The sequence below is a fragment of the Hippopotamus amphibius genome, chromosome 6 (assembly GCF_030028045.1).
Source record: "Hippopotamus amphibius kiboko isolate mHipAmp2 chromosome 6, mHipAmp2.hap2, whole genome shotgun sequence".
Lineage (NCBI taxonomy): Eukaryota > Metazoa > Chordata > Mammalia > Artiodactyla > Hippopotamidae > Hippopotamus > Hippopotamus amphibius.
This window is the reverse complement of record NC_080191.1, coordinates 58,247,349-58,269,117: the sequence shown is the minus strand read 5'-3', so window position 1 is coordinate 58,269,117 and position 21,769 is coordinate 58,247,349.

The following is a 21,769-nucleotide window of genomic DNA, read 5'->3' as shown; positions in this document are numbered from 1 at the left end:
ATTATAAAGAGAAGAAGAGAGGAAAAAGAGAGAAGAAAAAAGAATCACCATTAGAGAAAGGAAGCAATAATTTACATGTAATATTTGGTATGGAATGTTTTACCTTTCAAGACTTACTGTGCACTCTAAAATCCTATTTAGAAACTATGGCACTATATTAAGGAGATTTAGCGTTATGAAAACAAATGGGGCACTAAGAGTAATAAAATGAAGTTTCTCATGTCGACTGACACTAAATGTGTGACCTTTAGCAAGTCACTTAACTTTGTTAGTCTTAATTTCTTCATCTATACAATGAAGGCCTTAAACTGAATTATTTCTGAGCTCTACACAATAGGAAATATGTTTTTAAGTCAAAATTTTAAAACATATACTTTGGAAGAAGTAATACGTTGACTAAATATTGTTTCCTTTGAAAAAAATTCTTACATTTGATATTTTGCAAAAATAATTTCTATTAAAAAAAGACATCTATGATGTCTTTCTCAAGAATTTTGCGTTATTAAAGGTTGGAAAGGTAGGTGGAACCTTAAATGTTTCTGAATAATAATTATCTCTAAAAAAATTTTTAATTATTCAGTCTTCAACCAAGTTGGTAATAGTTTATTTTTAAAATATCTTTGAGATATGAGTTAGAAGACATGATGTGAAAATCTTTTGTCAACTGAAAGGCAATACAAAATATAAATATCACTGTTATTATTGTTAGTGCTAGAAAATTCTACATATGCTGCTGAGTTCTTAAGTTTATGTCTTATTCCTTTACTTTTTAGTGTCAATAAAGTCCAGATGCTAAATTCTAAGCAAGTTTCTAAGATGAACAGCTCATTTGAATGTTCTTTTTCCTTAGCTTTTAGAATATTTGGTAAACCCAGATCCTATCTATGATTCTTCAACAATTTTATTCAAATACAGAACTAGTACTGATTTTAACTTAAGAAGCTATCTATTGTCACTCATGTAGCTCTGGATGAATGAGTTTTAATTTGACCCTCAAGAGTCAGTCTAGCCAAATAATAACAATGAAAATGCATGAGAACAGCAATTTCAACCTGGCTATTTCACAGACAAGCTTATTTTATGCATCAATAGCAAATAAATCAAGAAATTGGATGGACTTGCTGAATGTCTTTCACTGCTCTAAGTAAATCCATCTAGCTAGCGTAACAAGCAGTTCTGAAGATTGGAATGTAAGCAGAGAAGAAATATTGATTGATTGCTTTATTTAGAGTAGAACCGTAACACCACCTATGCAAGGCATTTAGCATATCAAGCTAGGCAGTACCATCTTGTTGCTATAAACGTAACTGCAAGACAGGTTAGACACTGGTGTGTGGAGCCTGGTCCTGTAACTTAGACCCATCTCTAATAGCAAAGCTGCTCCTACTAAAGGCATTAGCTTTGGGGAGACGCAAGTGACTGCTGGCTGGCACATTAGATTTCCATAATGCAACACTACAGGGTAGCTGAGCATCTGAGGGAATGTCAAAATTCACTTGTAGGAGTGAGTTGTTTCCAATCAACCTTGTAAACATTTTAAAAAGGAAGAATGCCAAATTCGTGCGCCATTTTGGATGTTAAGACATTCTTATGGACACATGACAACAAAGCACCCTCTAGAAAAACCTCTCCTTCCCTATCAGCAATTTTTAGTGTTACTGTAATTATTATTTCACAAATAGAAATAATACAGATAAGCCCTGACCCATCATCTGAGACCTAGTAGATGCCCTACTGGGCCTGAAAGAGCAAAAAAGAATTAAAAGAATGGGAAATATCTGCATTAGCAATATAACTGCCCTGGTAGAGCTGTATTTAAGTGCTCATTGTGTGATCAGCAGCATTGTAATAACAATGCCAAGCCTGAGAAAAACTGGGGAAAATATTTACCAATCTCATGGATTTCTAGCTAATCAGCAAGATTATCCAGATCACCCACATTTTCCAGTTGATGTTTCCCTGGAATTGACGCATCTATTTTGATCCCTCACTTGAACAGCTTCGGCCAAGGCTACAGTCATGGGCATTTGAAATGCTTGCCTATCTCTGGTGCCTGAGATTTCAGGGCACCCCTCATGCTCCAAGCTCCACTTCCCACTTGTACAGTGTTGATGCAGACACTCCTTGAGAAACTTAACACATGGGGGAAACAAACTTTAAAAGGAGACAACTAGAAATTCAATTAGTTACCCCATATCGAGAAACCTAATTGTCCTAATATAGTGACTCTTGACATTCAGGGAGAGCTAAATCCTAAGAGTTTTGTGCACTACAAATTAATACCCAATAACATAGCTTATAAATTCTTCTATACAATAAAGTTATATCTGAAAAACAAACTTGAATGATGTCTTCAATTGCTCCAAAGAGAGTTACTTTGAATATCATAACCAATAGAGAGAAACAAAGCAGTATTCAAATTTAGGGTGTTCAGTTAGACTTGCTCCCTAGCTACAGTACCAGCCCTGCAGAGGTAAGAATGCATGGAACCCCAGTGCATGGAACTCCGACTGCTTTTTCAGGAAAATGACAAATTGTTATAGATTCCAAGCCTTGAGGAGGGTCACTTATAAATGTGACTGCTCAAACTTAATTTATTACTGTGTAAAACCTTATAGGCATTTTTATCAGAAGAAAGATGTTTGTTCTCACAAATAATTTGATATGATCAGTTGTAATGTGATTCAGAAGGAAAATCATTGGTTATATTTGATATAAACATCAAGGGAAAGTGTTTAAATATATTTGTAGTGCAATCAAATGCACAGTAGTAGTTTGTTAACTTTAAGAGAACAACACGATTATCATTCTTTTCAAAGGCTTGGTTTACAAAGGTCTGGCCCAATAGCCTTCAGAGACCCTCCTGTGAAACGTGTTTGTCTATCTTTTACTCTACAGTTACAATACTCCAGCAAATCCATCACTGCAAGCCTTCTCTAAATACCACAGTTCCTACACTGGAGGATTGCAGAAATAGATGATACATTCTACTGAATTTTATAGCTTTCACTCTGTTGCAGTGATGTCACACAACGTGAGCATTATTTGTATGAAGATTCTGGAGCGACCTGACCTGGGCATCTCCGTGCTCATCTCTCCTCGGTGCTCCTGCAGTTCTCTTTACCTTGATCTTGGCGCATAACACACTGTATTGATATTAATCCAAATATCACATAAATAGACAATAAGCTCTACAAGAGTAGGAGCTTTCTATTATTCATCTTTGGGTCCCCAGCTTCAAGCAAATAGTGCATGCCACCCAAAAGTTCACATAACATGTGATTACTGGTTAAAGAGGCATTTGACTATGTCAGCTTTCTTTCTTCTGTGGGATTTGTGTGTGTGTGTGTGTGTGTGTGTGTGGAATCTTAAAAACATCATACATATGAACTTATTTACAAAACAGAAACAGACTCACAATCTTAAGGAATGAATTTATGGTTACCAGAGGAGGAAGGGAAGGACGAAAGGATGAATTGCAGGTTTAGGCTTGACATGTACGCACTGCTGTATCTAAACTAAAATGCCTTTCGATATGTCAGCTTTCTGTGTCTGATGACTGATACTTTCATCTGAGGCCCCAAGAAACATAACCAACGAACCTCCTGACAGCAGCTCAAAGAACTTTTTGGTCCTCCGGTGACAGAAGAGAAAGCCAAAACAGAAGGTTTTAGCAAACAAGCTAGTGTAGCTCTACACAGCAATGCCGAAGGCCAATCTAAGTGCATCTCTGTGAGATGAAGAAATGGGAATAGTTCATCACCTACTTTAAGTAGAAAAAAATGAGCATGTTTACTCTCTTTTCTTGTAGTACAGTATGAGAAAAACTTGCTTAAATATCTTTGATGCCAAAATCATTAGGTGCATTCTTGAAATGATTGTGTGAAAAGAGAGAGTTTCAGAAAAGCTTTTCCAAAATGAGCCTGTTTAAGCAACTTTTTTCTCAAGTCAAATTGCAAATTTTGATTTACAAAGTACAAGCAGTTGTGGAAGCACCTTTGAAAAGGCTACTTATACTCTTGCAGGTAGGAATCTGATAGTGCTAGTTGGTTATTTTTCTAGAGAAAATGCTGTCTTCCAATAAATTGGGCTTGCATCGTCACATAGGAAATTACCTTTCTCCCATCAGTGAGATCTCCCCACTGAAAAGAAAAGAGAATTCAGTTCTCCTGAGCCTTCCTTCTGCCATATCAGAGAAGAAATACCTGGAAGTTTGCACTTCCAGGTATTTCTTGCCAAGAGTTGAGCTGCAACAGCGTAAGAGGACTGGTAAACTCCCCACCCCTCCCTATGGGCACAGTGGTGTCAGCTTTTGACTCCTGTGGCGGGTGTCACACACTCTATCACAGAAGACAGACCCTCTGTATCTGTTCCAGATTTCTCTAGCAGTGATTTTATTGTTCCTGTTCCTATTTGAATTGCCCCTTCTCTTTCTTCACAAAACATATCACAGTTTCATTTTCAAGGCCAAGGGGGAGAGAATTTGTCTGTTTATATCCAAGGGTGATTTTGATTATTAGTCAATTTATCCCATTTCACATTTCCAATTTATTTCATGTATGTTCCAGTCCCAATAAAGGACCATATGAGCATTTTTATTTTTTTAACAATATTTTGTAAATGGAAAAATAAAAACAGTTTTAAAGTCTCCTCTAAAATTGTCAGGAACAAAATAGAATCCCTTTATAATACCAAAATCAACTTAAGGAAGACCAGATTAATAAGATTTCAGAAAACCTTTTTTTATTTCCTTAAACAGCTCCAGCTAAGAAAAATATAAATCCAACTCAACAGAAAATTATTTCATAAGAAATGATTAAGGTTTGGAGCATGAGGTTTAGGAAGGAAAGAAGGAGGTCATTCTTCCACAGTGGGGACTAATATCTAAGGTTAACATCATTCACTTACATACAAAAGTGTTCTGAAAATTTATGTGAACAACTTACTGTATCTACAGAGTAAGGAAACCATCATGAAAGATTTCACCCATGAAGGATTAACTGCTATGAAAATTGCCACACACCTATAAAACCAGACAATATATATAAAAACAAATGTTTTCAAACAGGACAACAGGCAATGTGGGTCAGTGTTTCCTAAGAGAAGGAGAAAATGAAGTAAGTTCTACAATTGCCCTTGCAGTAGCCTGGGGTCAGTTTCTAGGACCAAAACAGTGAGGCAGAAAATAAAGAGAGGCTAAAGTTCTCACTGAGTTGAAGAGATCAGTTTTGGAGTTTGACTGTCTAAGCCAGATTGTCTAAAATTTACAGAACAGAATAGCAGAGAAGAGGGAGCTGCACAGAGATAGCTCCAGAGATCTGCAAAAGTGTCCACTGAAATCACTGCCTAAATACTAACCTACACATGCATATGGTAAAACTCCTGAATGCTGGAGAAAGAACCAGAAAGCAGTAGGATGAAAAATTAATTGAAGACAAGACAGGAAAAGCAGGAGAAAACAACAACAAAAAAACCCCAGATGGGACAAATAGGTAACAAGTAGCAAGATGGTAGATTTAACCCAAAATATGGCAATAATTACCTTTAATATAAATGGTCTAAAAACTAATAAAGAGGCAGAAATTGTTAGATTTAATTATAAAAAGCAAAACCAGCTATACACTATCTTCAAGAAACCAATTTTAAATATAAATACTCAGATAAATTAAATGTAAAGGATATGGAAAAGATAAACCAAGAAAAATAACTTAAAGAAAGCCAGAGTGGCTATATTAACATCAGACAAACTAGATTTCAGAACAATAAATATTACCAGCAATTTAGAGGGAAACTTCATCACAATAAAGAAGTCAATCCATCACAGTCTTAAAGGTATACATACCTAATAACAGACCTTCAAAATATGTGAAGTAAATATTGATGGAACTGAAGGGAGACTTAGATAAATCCAAAATTATTGTTAAATATGTCAATAATGTTTTTTTCAGTAACTGAAAAAGTAGACAAGTAACTGACAAGTAGAGAGAAATTCATAAAGATATTGAAGACTTGGGGAACAACACTATCAATCAACTTGACCTAAATGATATTTATAGAAGACTTCACTCAAAAACAGAGGAATAAATATTCTTTTCAACTGTACATGAAACATTTACCAAGATAGACCATGTGCTGAGCCATGTCAGTAAATTTATTTATCCCAATAATTTAAATCATATAGAGTATATGCTTTGATCACAGCAGGATTAAACTAAAATATTAAAAGATATCTGGAAAAATCACCAATTATTTGGAAATTAAATAACACACTTTTAAATAATCCATGGGTCATAAAAATTGCAAGGAAAATGAGAAAGTATTTTCAACAAATGATAATGAAATTACAACATTCAATATTTCTGGAATGTAGGAAAAGCAGTGCTTAGAGGGAAATTCATAGCTTTAAATAGTTATATTAAGAAAGAAAAATGGTCTAAAACTAATTATCTAGGAAATTAAACCCAAAGTAAGCAGAAGAAAGGCAATAATAAGAAAAGGGACTATGAAATAGAAATGGGATAAACAATAGAGAAAAAAATCAGTGTAACCAAAAGCTGGTCATCTGAAAAAAAGAAAAAGAATATAAATTGCCTTTACCAAGACTAAAAGAAGTGACATCACTGCTGATTCTATAAAAATTACAAGAATAATAAGAAAATACTATGAACATATTTATACTAATAAATTTGACAGCTTAGATAAAATAGAAAAATTCCTTGAAAGAGAAAAAAACAAGTTCACTCAAGAAAAAATAATGGATCTTTATCCTATTCAAGAAATTGAATTTATAGTTTAAAAACCATCCCACAAAGAAATGTTCAGGCTTAAGTGACCTTATATGTAAATTGAACCAAACATGTAAGGAAGGAATAATGCCAATGCTTCCAGAAAACAGAAGAGAAAGAAGTATTTCCCTAAGACCAACACTATCCTGATTCCAAAACAAGATGAAAAAAAAAAAATTACAGGAAGAGAAAACTACAGTTGAAGATCTTTCATAAACATAGGTAAAAGCTTTTAACAAAATATTAAGAAAGCAAATCCAGCCATATATTAAAAAAAACAATGCACCACAACCTAGTAGGATCTATTTCAGGAATGCAACACTTAAAAATCAACCTAATTCATCATATTAAGATATTAAAAAAAGGAAAACTACATGATTATTTCAATAGATACAGAAAGAGCATTTGAAAAAGTTCAACACATACTCATAACAAAAACTGTCAATAAACTATGAAAAGAAAAAAATTTCCTCAACTTGATAAAGGACATCTACCAAAAAAAATCTACAAAATACACTGTAAAGAAGGTAAGCCACTCTTGGAGGAAATATTTTCAAAACATATATCTGATAAAGGGCTTGTACCCAGAATATCAAAATAATTCATAATTTGAAAGAAGATAATCCAATATAAAGACTGGGAAAAACATGTGAACACTTCTTTAAAGAAGATATACAAATGGCAAATAAGCACACAAATAGGTGCTCAACATCATTAGTCATTAAATAAATACAAATGCTACTAATGCTCACTAAATTGGCTAAAATTAAAGACTAACTCTACAAAATGTTATTGAAGATATGGATTAACTGAACTTTCATACATTGCTTCAATGTATAAATACAATGAAAATTGCTATAGCTACTATGCAAAACAGTTTGGCAGCTTCTTACAAGTACTGAAAGTGCATTTACTATACGACCCAGAAATCCCACTCCTCTATATTTACTTAAGAAAAATGAAAATATATGCCATCCAAAGGTATGTCTGAAGGTACATAGTAATTTTATTCATAATAGCTCCAAACTAGAAACAAACCAAATATGCCTCAAGTAATGAATGAATAAACAAATGGTATAAATATACAGGGGACTACTGCTTAGTCACTAAAAGAAATACTAATAGACTTGAAGCATAGATGTTTCTCAAATGAATAACGCAAGTGAAAGAAGCCAGACACAGAGAACCTACATGCTATGTGATGAAGACAAAACTAATGTCATAGAAAAATCATGAGTTTCCATGGTACAGAGCAAAGGAGAGACTGAATGCAAAGTGTCATAAGAGGATTTTAGGGATGATAAAAGTGCTCTATATTTTGATTATGGTGATATTTATTTAGCAGTATACATTTGTCAAAATTATACATTAAAATTGATTAATTTTATTGCTTAATTATTCATCAATAAAACTTATTCTTTAAAAATATTAGAAGGAAATAAAATAAAAAGAAGCCATCATCATTTATTTAAAATTCTACATGAAAATATATTGCTCTTTTTTTCCTACTATTGTGTGTCCTGAGGTGTGTTTTATCTTTTATTGAATGGGGGAAAAAATCAAGCTATTTAAATCTGAGATTAACTATGTGGAAAGAGCTTCAAGTGGTATAAGTATATTTATATTAAAATTAGAGCACTTTATAATAACTAATTGCTGGTTTTTAAGATATATTTCAGAAGTGCAAAGAATACACATGGATACTTATCTTTTTTAAATTAATTTTTATTAGAGTATAGTTGATTTACATTGTTGTGTTAGTTTCTGCTGTACAGCAAAGTGAATCAGCCATACGTATACATGTTGGGTGCTTATCTTCATTGTGATTTAATAAGTAGTTTGATGGATCTACTCAAATTTCAATATATACTACTTTCAGTGCTTCATTTGAATTACAGTATTATTTAGAGCATTATAATTTTTTTTCAAATTTGTGTTTTCATTTTCTTTTTTTCTTTAAGAACTTTTATTGAGATACAATTGATATACAATAAACTGCATATATTTAAAGTGTATAATTTGATTTTTTTTCTTATTGGTAATGTATATATGGCAATCCCAATCTCCAAATTCATTCCCTCCCAACCCCCTCTCCTCCCACTTTCCCCACTTGGTGTCCATATGTTTGTTCTCTACATCTGGGTCTCTATTTCTGCCTTGCAAATCGGTTGATTTGTACCATTTTTCTATAGTCCACATATATGTGTTAATATACAATATTTGTTTTTCTCTTTCAGACTCACTTCACTCTGTATGACAGTCTCTAAGTCCATCTATGTCTTATAAATGTCACAATTTCATTCCTTTCTACAGCTGAGTAATACTCCATTGTATATATTTACCTCATCTTCTTTATCCATTCATCTGTTGATGGACATTTAAGTTGCTTCCAGAAGGCTATTGTAAATAGTGCTGCAATGAACATTGGCGTACATGTGTCTTTTTTTTTTTTTAAGAACTTTTATTGAGATAGAGTTAACAGACAATAAACAGCATATATTTAGAGTGTACAATTTGGTATCCCAATCTCCCAATTCATTTCCCCCCAACCCTCCCTGCTTTCCCCACTTGGTGTCCATGTTTGTTCTCTACATCTGTGTCTCTATTTCTGCCTTGCATTTCCTCTTTCATAGTTGTTAGCATTTGCCTTATGTATTGAGGTGCTCCTATATTGGGTGCATATATATTTATAATTGTTATCTCTTCTTCTTGGATTGATTCCTTGATCTTTATATAATGTCCTTTCTTGTCTCTTGTAACATTTTTTATTTTAAAATCTATTTTATCTGATATGACTATTGTTACTCCAGCTTTCTTTTGATTTTCATTTGCATGGAATATCTTTTTCCATCCCCTCACTTTCAGTCTGTATGTGTCCCTAGGTCTGAAGTGGGTCTCATGGAGACAGCATATATATGGGTCTTGTTTTGGTATCCATTCAGCCAGTCTGTGTCTTTTGGTTGGTGCATTTAGTCCATTTCCATTCAAGGTAATTATCGATATGTATGTTCCTATTACCATTTTCTTAATTGTTTTGTTGTTGTTTTTGTAGGTCCTTTTCTTAAGTTTCCCTCTTAGAGAAGTTCCTTTAGCATTTGTTGTAGGGCTGGTTTTGTGGTGCTGAATTCTCTTAGCTGTTGTTTGTCTCAACTTTTGATTTCTCCTTCGAATCTGAATGAGATCCTTGCTGGGTAGAGTATTCTTGGTTGTGGGTTCTTCCTTTTCATCACTTTAAATATATCATGCCACTTCCTTCTGGTTTGCAGAGTTTCTGCTGAGAAATCAGCTGTTAACCTTATGGGAGTTCCCTTGTATGTTATTTGTCATTTTTCCCTTGTTGCTTTTAATAATTTTTCTTTGTCTTTAATTTTTGTCAGTTTGACTACTATGTGTCTTGGCATGTTTCTCCTTGGGTTTATCCTGCCTGGGACTCTCTGAGCTTCCTGGACTTGGGTAGCTATTTCCTTTCCCACATTAGGGATGTTTTCAACTATAATCTCTTCCAATATTTTCTCAGGTCCTTTCTCTCTCTCTTCTCCTTCTGGGTCCCCTATAATGCAAATGTTGGTGTGTTTAACATTGTCCCAGAGGTCTCTCAGGCTGTCTTCAGTTCTTTTCATTCTTTTTTCTTTAGTCTTTTCCACATCAGTGATTATCACCATTCTGTCCTCCAAGTCACTTATTTGCCCTTCTGCCTCAGTTAATCTGCTATTGTTTCCTGCTAGTGTATTTTTCACTTCAGTTATTGTGTTGCTTATCTCTATTTGTTCTTTAATTCTTCTAGGTCTTTGGTCAACTTTTCTTGCATCTTTTTGATCTTTGCATCCAGTCATTTTTCGAAGTCCTGGATCATCTTCACTATCATTACTCTGAATTCTTTTTCTGGAAGGTTGCCCATCTCTACTTCATTTAGTTGTTTTTCTGGAGTTTTATCTTGCCCCTTCATCTGGTACAAAGTGCTCCTGCTTTTTCATTTTCTCTGTCTTTCTGTGGCTGTGGTTTTCAGTTCCACAGAATGAAATACTGCTGATACTGCTTGATACTGCCTGTCTGCCCTCTTGTGGAGGAAGCTATCTAAGAGGCTTGTGTATGCTTCCTGATGGGAGGGACTGATGGTGGGTAGGGCTGGGTGGGTGGAGCTCAGTAGAAATTTAATCTGCTTTGGTAGGTGGAGCTCAATAAAACTTTAATCTGCTTGTCTGCCAATGGGTGTTGTGTTCCCACCCTGTTGGTTGTTTGGCCTGAGGCTACCCAGCACTGGAGCTTACAGGTTCTTTGGTGGGACTAATGGTGGAGGAGGGCTCACGCCAATGAGCACTTCACAGAACCCCTGCCACCAGTGTCCTTGTCCCCATAGTAAGCCACAGCTGCCCCCCACCACTGCAGGCAACCCTCCAACACCAACAGGTAGGTCTGGTTCAGTCTCCTATGGGGTCACTGCTCCTTCCCCCTGGGTTCTGGTGTGCACACTATTTTTTGTGTGCCCTCCAAGAGTGGAGTCTGTTCCCCCAGTCCTATAGAGGTCCTGCAATCAAATCCCGCTGGCTTGCAAAGTTTGATTCTCTGGGGATTCCTCCTCCCGCTGCTGGACCCCCAGGTTGGGAAGCCTGATGTGGGGCTCAGAACCCTCCCTTTAGTGGGTGGACTTCTGTGGTATAACTGTTCTCCAGTTTGTCAGTCACCCACCCAGTAGTTAAGGGATTTGATTTTATCGTGATTGCGCCCCTCCTACTGTCTCATTGCAGCTTCTCCCTTGTCTCTGGATGTGGGGTGTCTTTTTTGGTGAGTTCTGGTGTCTTTCTGTTGATGATTGTTCAGCAGTTGGTTGTAATTCCAGTGCTTCTGCAAAAGGGAGTGAGTGCGTGTCCTTCTACTCCATCATCTTGAACCGTCTCTCATTCTAATTTTTATAATCAATAAGTCATTGCTTCTCACATACAATTATAATGAAAATAGCATTGGGATAACATCATATTTACCCTTTTGCAGTTTCACTTCTAGACTATTTTTTAAAAATTTGAAAAACAAATTCATTGATGGGAATAGATTTCCTCTACTTGGTTTTCAAATTCATTTTAATCAATCCTGTAACATTAAGCACATTTCCTCATCAATATGAAAATTAAACTTCAGGGACTGACCTTATAAATAGACCAGAAAAAGCAGAAGGACACTGAGAATAAGTTAATGACATTTCCAGATAATCAAGCCCAATAAAAATGTAGTGTTTGAATGTGCAATGTGCAGAATAAATCAAATTCAAAGGTATGTTCCCAGACTTTAAAAAGCTTATGCTGAAAGAGAAAAGAGTAACCTGGTAAATCTTGATTGCTTTAAATTGGCAACACCTTGAGTGCACTGCAGAAGGTTTGTGTTGCACGCACACACACATGCACACACTATAAGTTTATTATCAAACCAATCGCAATAATGTAGAATTAAACAAAATAAAACCAAGTTTCTCATATCAGGACATCTCAGAACCTTTAATATGCTAATATACATCGGGATTCTTACTGGAGAAAGTTACACGTAACCCAAATTATTTGACTATGAAATCTTTTATCCAGGATCAGCTACTGGAGTTTGTTTTTGAAAAACAAACTTTGGGAAAGCTGGTTTAAAGTGGTGTTTATTTTCCCAGAGAAACTCTTACATATGTGAGCACAGTTCTCTAAACCACATCTCAGTTAATCTTTTAATAGGTGTGTTGTTTTATTTGTTCTGTTTGGTAAATGTCAGAAATAAATAATTATTTTATTGCTTTTTTTAAAAAATATTTATTTATTTATTTATTGGCTGTGTTGGGTCTTCACTGCTGTGCATGGGCTTTCTCTAGTTGCAGCGAGCAGGGGGCTACTCTTCATTGTGGTACGCGGGCTCATTGTGGTGGCTTCTCTTGTTGTGGAGCATAGGCTTTAGGCACGCAGCTTCAGTAGTTGTAGCATACAGGCTCAGTAATTGTGGCACACAGGCTTAGTTGTTCCACAGCATGTGGGATCTTCCTGGAGCAGCAATCGAACCCATGTCCCCTCCATTGGCAGGCAGATTCTTAACCACTGTGCCACCAAGGAAGTCCCCATTGCTTGTTTTTTAATAATCTCTTAGAAAGTGTTTATTTGTATACATTTTCAATAAGTAAGTAATTATAAAATGTATGTATATAATTTAGCTCGTTATGAATAGCTCTAACATTTTCTAAACCTAGGCAAAGCTAGTCTGCTTTATAGTAGATAGGCATACCCACTTATCTACAAAGGAACACTTTTTAAACAAGAGCAGTTGTTAGAAGACAATCCTCCATGGATCTCTTGCATTTCTGCATATCTTATGACCAGAGGCATTGACAGTTTTTTCAGTACTATATTTTGAAGGACATGGTCCAGCAAACAGTCTTGGAAGATATAGAGTCTCCCTCTGGGGCGCAAGACTCCAACCAGAGTTGGCTAGCAGTCCCCTTCAAAAGAGTGATTCCTTTAAAGTTTGGTCCCTGAGCTCCCTTTAAACACTCAGGGCTTTTCAGCCATGAGACGAACACGGTGCATTGGCATGTCCACCTGGGCTGCTGCACATCACACCCATGGTCCTCGTGGTGCAAGAGAAACACTGTGAACATGAAGTTCATGCTTCCTGCTATGCCATGAGTAATAATATCCTTTGTCTCTGACCCAGGAGTCTTGTATCTTTGCAAGCATCCATGAAACTGTGACAGGCTAACATTAGCTTTCAAATAGGATAAAAGCTCAGACTTTTTGTAGTTCTTGGCAGCTGTAACATTTACACCAAGGTGACAATTTCAGGTGAATATCTTCCCATATAACAGCAAGAAGAATTTGAAGATGTCAGTGGAGGATTGAACAGCACAAGATGGGGGAGGAGTAGGAGGCTTAGTCTTATCGAAAGAACCAAATACAAAGCATTGGTTCCCGGGGATGGTCAATGTAAGACACAATGACAAAGTCAGAAAGAAGATGACAGAGGCAGAATTTCAGAACACAGTAATTTTGTTTTCTTGGTCCACCGTACCTTCTACTCAGTTTATGGGGCTTACAAACAGAAAACACTGACAGGAAGCTAGAATCTGGGAGAATCAGGACAAGTATATTGCATAGGTCTTCAAGAAAAAAATCTGGAAAGCTAAAATAGTTGCATGTGTAAACTATAGTACATCTTATTTTGGTTGCCCTGGCATGACCAGAATACATACTTCATGTTTGCAATTCTAGAATGGAAGAAAGGATTTGAAAGGTAACTTAGAACAAGGACAAACTACAAAGCAGAACATTCCAGAAAAAGAAATGCTCTAGAATTAGAAAAATAAGATCCTACCATCTACATTCGTGGTTGGCAACTAACAATGTATTGCTATACCATTTTGTTCATTTTATTCTTTTAGGACCAAAAACCAAAAATCCCAAAGTTTTGGATGATGAAACTCTGGGTCTTCTTATTCAATGATGTGGTAGGCAGAATAATAACCCTATAAATATCCATGCCTAATCCTCTCAACTTGTAAATAAGTTGCAATACATGGCAGAAGAGACCTTTCAGATATAATCAAGGTTACAAACTTGAAAATGGGGAGATTATTCTGGATTATTTGAGTGGATCAACTTAATCACACAAACCCCTGAAGTGGAGAATTTTTTTCCAGCTAGAGGCAGGAAAGATGCAGGGAGATTTGAAACATGAGAGGGACTCGACCAGTTGCTGCTGTAGGGGCACCACATGGAATGCATGAAAAGGAATGTGGGCAGCCTCTAGAAGCAAAGATCAGCTAGGGGCATAGACCTTTGCTGATAGTCAGCAAAGAAATGGAGACCTCAGTCCTACAAGCACATGGAACTGAATTTGGCCAATGACCAGAATAAGCTTAGAAGTGGATTCATCCCAGAGCCTTCAGAAAGGAGTATAACTTCATCACATTGATTTCTGCCTTATGATCCTTTAAGCAGAAGACCCAGCTTAGCTAAGCTATACCCAGAAATTCTGACCTATAGAACTGTACAATAATAAATGGGTGTTAAGTGCTAAATTTGTGGTAATTTGTTATGGCAGAAATAGAAACTAATACAACACGAAACTCCCTCTGTAACCAACGATGGAAAATTTGTCTGAAGCTTTTACATTTGAGGATTCAAGCAATGATGGCCCGGTAAGCAAATCTATGGAGATCTTGCCAGTTTTTAATTCCAGTGTCATTTATTTGCCTACAGACATTTGTCTAGTAAATGAAATAACTTGATGAATAATTGAAAGTTTGCTATTTGATAACTTTTCCATTATTCAATAACAAAAGAGAATAACAGTATCATTCCCTGAGAGTTTAAATAAATATTTCTCTCCTGAATTTATTTAACTCTTACACTGTGACCACAATGTCAAGGCTATCAAGCTGACAGTGAATATTGGAAAACTTCCTTTGAATTACTCTTTCAGGCATGCATGTGAGCTTGCTGTAGGTTACTGAAGCACATAGGTTTGTATTTACATCTTGCCCAGTAAATGACCTAATCCTTCTAAAATGATCTTTCTTGTTCCTTTGAGCTAAGGAAGCTAACTTTTCTTTGAGAATAAAATTCTCTGACAATCTAAACAGCAGGATTGGAGTGTTATAACCTGTGCTTCAGGGAGATGATAAATATAACTGATCGTTGGTTAACTCACAGCAAGATTATTAATAACACAAGAATAGTACTAAAGAACTGCAAAGAGAGGTGGGGTCTCTCTAAGATACAGTGAGGGGTTTGGAAAGATCACAATTACTTATTTGTAACTCTGAGTCTGATACTCCAGAGGAATGAATGCTTTTCAGGATCATTAACAAGTCTTAACTCTTCACATGGCTTCTCCCCAAACTTTCATTTAATATTAAGGTACATTGGCTAACAATAACAAATTACCAATTACCTCCTTCCAAATGTAAATCTCCAAAGTAGAAGACTCTATTTTCTGTATTCTGACATCAACAACAACGAAAGTAGAACAGAAAAAGATGCTGGCACCTCCCTAGAAAATGTCCTGCACAGCAGAACTTTGTAGAGAGCATTGAACCCCTGCCAGGAGAACTTTCACTTTGATAATAAGAATACATGCTATCTCACTTACAATGTATGGTCTCCAATAAAGGAGTATCAGAAAAATTGAGGGAAAATTCTTCTAATTGAGTCAACATTTATTTTTTAAATTGTATCTGGACATTTGTAAAGGGCAAACTCAAAGTGGAGCTTAAGGACTAAATGTCATGTGATTTGTCCTCTTTTTAAGGACAATACCATCTCAAATGTATAAAAACTTTCCTGATTTGAAAATGTCCTCTAGAAAGAGCAGTTTCCCAGTGTCCTATGGCAACTCATATTGATATAGCATCTTTGGAACATTTATTGCCACATATAACTCAGCTGTTGAAGTCTGCTTCTTCTTGAAAAATCTTTCAGTCAATATTTATTAAGTACCTACCATGGTCTGATTCTTCCTGTCTCTTACTTTAACAAAGTTATTGAGCCATAATTCACAAACCAAAAATTCACCCATTTAAAAAGTTTTTAAGGTGGTTTTAGTATACTTAGAGTTATATAACCATCACTCACACTCTGTTTAGAACATTTTCATCACTCCAGAAAGAACCCCACTGAAAGTCTTTCCAGCATTCTTTATTCCCCCATCCTCTGGCAACCACTAATCTGCTTTCTGTATCTATAGACTTGCTTATTTTGGATATTTGATAAATATATGGAATCATATCTTTTATGGCTGTTTTATAGCACAATGTTTCAAGGTTCATCCACACTATGGTATGTATTAGTTCATCATTACTTTTTATGGCTGAATAATATTCTATTCTATGAATATATAACATTTTATTTATCCATTTACCAGTTGATGGATATTTGGGTTGTTTCCACCTTTTGGCCATTATGAATAATGCTGCTATAATCATTTGTCACACAAGTTTTGTGCTGTTGCATGTTTTCATTTCTCTTAGATATATACTAGCAGTGGAATGATGGATCATATTATGTTGTTAACATTTTGAGGGACCACCAAACTGTTTCCCAAAGTGGCTGCACAGGGTTACATTCCTACCAGCAACGTCTTCTATCTTACACATCCTGCCCACATTTGTGATTATTGTCTTTTTTCTTATAGCTATGCTTGTTGATACACAATCATTTTTTATGTGCTAATTAGCCATTTATATATCTTATCTGGATAACTGTCTATTCAAACACTTCGTCCATTTGTTAATCGGATTATTTATCTTTTCCGTTATTGAGTCGTAACGGTTCTTAATATATTCTGGATACAAATATGTTATCAGATACATGATTTTCAAGTATTTTTTCCCCTTCTGTGGGTTGTCTTTTCATTTTCTAGATGGTATTGTTTGTCGAAAAATTATTCTTTCTCTATTGAATTTTCTTGACACCCTTGTCAAAAACCATAAATGTATAGGTTTATTTCTCAATCCTGAATTCTATTTCATTGATCTGTATGTTTATTTTTTGCAAGTACCACACTGCCTTGATTGCTGTAGCTTTGTAGTAAGTTTCAAAATTGGGAAGTGTGAGTCAACTTTTTCTTTTTCAAGATTGTTTTTACTACCCTGGGCCCCTTTACATTCCATATGGATTTTAGAATCACTTTATCAATTTCTACAACAATAAAAGAAAAAGCAGCTAGGATTTTGATAGAGATTGTGTTGAATCAGAAGATCAATTGGGGAAGTATCGCTATTTTAACAATACTAAGTCTTCTGTTATGTGGTTTGCACTTACATGTTTTGCACTTCTTTTGTTAATTTGTTTTATAATCAGTCCCATGAATTAACTGTCACTGTGCCTATTGACCAGGCAGTTTGAATTGTTGTGTATAAAAGCTCTTTAAAGCTGTGAATTCTCTTTTCTATTGACTTTGAATCTCCCACAGTACCTGGTTAAAGTATAAGATACTCCACAGAAAGTTAATTTGTAAGCATTGAATAATAACTTTTACCAAAAGTTAATTTATTACATATTGTGGGATATAACTGATCAAATGATCGTGAATGTGGAAACGAAGACAATATGCCAAAAGATACTGGAGAAAGTCACCCCAAGAGTGGCTGCTGAGGACAAAATATGCAGTCCTTGAACTTACGAATGATCTTAGGCTTTATAGGAAATTCTGTGGCTTATCCATTTTTTTTTTCCACCTCCAGAAACCCAGACAACCATAAAGGCCAGGGGCTTAGGCACAAGCAGATTCTTCAGTCAACAGCAGTGGTCAAGAGTTTTTTTCTATAAAGGCTCAGATAGCAAATATGTCAGACTTTTTGGGCTATCTGTCCTCTGTTACAACTACTCAGTTCCACCATTGTAGCACAAAAGCAGACACAGAAGATACATAAACAAATGAGCATGCCTGTGTTCCAATAAAATTTTGTTTATAAAAACAAACAGCAGACCAGATTTGGGCAGCAAGCTGTACATAGTCAACTCCCGGTCTGTCATGATGTACCTCGAGCACAATGCTATCCTTTAGACCTGTTGAACTAAGCAGTATAGGCAGAGGGTGCTAGTTCAAGGAGAAATCTTTTTCATTATTACAGCCTAAAGTATTAGAAGCACATCTCCATCAGGCATTCAGCTGACCGAGAGGAAGACAGATTGCTGACTCTATACCTTCGGTGGTTACTGACACCTGAGGAGGGAACTGGGTTCATGCAGCCAGAGAATGGGGAGCTACAACAGCCCAAGACTTCTGGATTAGTTTGCCAGGGCTATTGCCACAGACTGGGAGGCTTAAATTTATTTTCTCACAGTTCTGGAGACTAGCTATCCAAGATCAAGGGCGTCAGTAAGGTTAGTTCTTTCTGAAGCCTCTCTCCTTGACTTATAGATGGTTGTTTTCTCCCCGCGTCTTTACATGATTTTCCCTTTGTGTCTGTGTCCAAATCTCCTCTTGTAAAAACACCAGTCATATTAGATTACAGCCCACCGTAATGACCTCAGTTTAATTTAATCATTTAAAGACCCTCTCTCCAACCAAATACAATCACATTCTGAGCTTAGGACTTCAACATATGAATTTGAATACTATTCAGTGCAGAATACCTCCTCTCAGAGACAACCCAGAAACACTTACGTGTAAAAGGAGCCCCTCTATTTTCCTTTTCCTTTGTTTTGCCTGTCTCAGGACCTGTACTGCCCACTTCCCTTTCCATGGCTATCACCAGCTATATAGGATCTGGACTTCTTCCTGTCCTAGTCTATCAAAGAACAGATAAAATCTCCCAGCTTCTTTCTTATTTCTCCAGCCCATAAAGCATGCTCATAGCCACCTGAAGATTTTTACAAGTTTAAAGTAGTATGTAATAAATATTCTTTCCCTTTTTCGGAACTTAAATCCTGTTAGGACAGACGTGGTTATACTAGAAGAAGTTGTTGTATATATAATGGAGAGAAGAAAGATTTTTCTATTTTACTGTTAATAACAGTAACTCACATTAACATTGAACTTTGCCACCAAAATATACATATACTACATATATTATCACTTTTGATTTCCATGGGAACCTGTGAGGAAAATAGGTCATCCTCAATTTACAAATGAAGAATCTGAGCTTTAAAGAGTTTCAGGGATTTTGCCTAAGATTATACAACTAGAAAAATCCCATGGCTCTGACAAAGACTTGGGGTTATTTTTTCCTGATATTACTCAGATTTTCAAAGCTAGTACCTACCTATTTGAAATGAAAAAGAAAGTTTGGCATTTCCATTAGAAAAAGAAGGTAAGGGTGGAGGGTAGATTTGCCCAGGGAGTGACGAGCAGATTCAGTCTTAGGAGAAAGAAAAGAAAAGAAGTAAGGTAAGTAGCTGCAATATTCAGGAAGTACAAACCCCAACTGAGAGGGGAAAAGGTGCGCTTCCCCTCCCCCACCTCTGCTAGGCTTATGTCCCCAGAAGAAAGTCTGAAGTGCTAGCTTAGGGGAAAGGTGAGAGGAAGCTAGACAGAGTTGCCTGGTCTTCCCGAAACCATTTTCCAAAAGGAAAGATGGCAGAAGGCTATCCCAAGAGGTAGCTGCTCCCATGACCACAAGGGAGCAGGTTTGCAGACCTGTTTCAGATGTTCCCTGCCAATGTTCCTTACTATGCAGCCTGTGTATGTCAGACACAAGTAAGCCTGGGTCTGCCTGAAGCCTGTTGACAGAAGAAATGGTCTGTGGGGAATAAACCTAAGGAGAAAGCCTCACATCGGAATACTTTGTGTTGAAAAGAAATTGCACAATCCTTCCCTCCCTGTCCGCCAGAAAAGGCTTTTTATTTTCTAAAGGGCATGATGCTTAAATCATTCCAACTAAGGCTGTGCAGACCTCTTCAAAGGGGCTTCTGTGGCTGCCCTTGGGAGACAGTGCCAAAACACATTAGATTTTGAAGCTCTAATTTGAAAATATGTTTCTAATTCAGCTCCTCCAGTTTTCTTTAGTAAATTTCACAGTATTATTTCTCGTTATACTTCCTCTTGGCACTATATATAATCCTACCCTTCTTCTTACCCTTCAGATGGCAGTCAGGAGTTATTGCATCTCTCCAATTCATCACTTAGCTAGGACGTATAAAGCATAGTGAGTTATTTTAGCCACCTTTCTCAGGCTTAAATCCTTAATATGATCTCTTTATCGTCTCCAGCACTTTTCTGGCAGAAGATCTCAAAATTGGGAGGAATTTTAAAGATCACCTTAGGCCAGCCATCTAATTGATATCTAAATCCCATTCACCCAGAAGACCAACAAAAAGAACCCCAAATGGCTACTCAGCCCTCAGGTAACTTAGTAACTTGTGAAGCAACTCTCTTTGGACAATGGAGATCGGTTTTTTGTGTGTTTTTTTGTTTTAGTGGGAAAAAAAAATAGTTGGAAGCCTCCAACTATTGTTCCATGCTCTAAGCACTAAACAAAAATCTGTTCTTTTCACATGCAGCCTATCAAGTATTGAAAACAAGTTTCAAGCTCTTTGAATATCCCCGAGACTCTAGCTAAGGTCAGGTAGTAAGGGCGTACATTAGATTTAACTATGAAGTAAGCAATTTGTTCAGCTGCTTACTCATCAGCTGGACCAGAAAAAAACATAAAGCATCCAAGTGCTCTTTCCCCAGTTTCCACCCTTCCCATGCCTTCTTTTTGTCAGTGTCCTGCTGGTTCTCCCTGGAGAGTCCTAACTCTATGTTTTTCCCCATCATTTACATATATTTTCCTTAAGTCCCTACTGGGTAATTGCTTAAAAATCTAACATGTGAATTTGAACTAATAAGTGAATGTGAAAGAATGATAGCCTTTTTTGATAACATCATTTTATGAAAGACCACCAATATTTAACACAAATCAGTACAGGATGTTGCAAACACCAGATGACCTAGTAGTTTGAAAGGAGTGAGACCCTGAGCTCTGGAAAGTAATTTTGATCCTTTTAAAAGTAAACTGTTTGTCTTGCCTAGGGCTCAGAGCTGGAGAATAATAGTAATGTGTTTTAGATTCTAGAATAAATTTCCATTTCAGCATTGAAAGAATTGCTTGTTATTTGTTTGGGGAGATGACTCAACACTTCTGGCATAAGCTGCAAATCAGCTCAACTGAATTTCATTTGCATCTAAGAAGTAAGAAGCTTACCATAAGCATTCTCCTGTGATTACTCATATATTCAAGGGAAGAAAAGTCTTGACTAAATCTTTACCCTCATTTCTAGAAATCCCTTCATTCTATAGATGGAGAGACCCATTAGCTCAGCTGTCTCTCTACCAAGGCAGAACTCCTGCACCTTGTCTGACTGATGAGAAGTTAGAGGTCTCCCAGGAAGGAGTGCCATCTGATCCTGTGGTTACCTTTGCCAGTGTGGCACTGAAGTACGCCCATATGTCCCCTGCTCCTCCCACCCTGATCCCAAACCCTCTGAATTTCCCTGCCTTTTGCTATTCCTCCCATGAAGTCATTTTCACTCTTCTGGCCC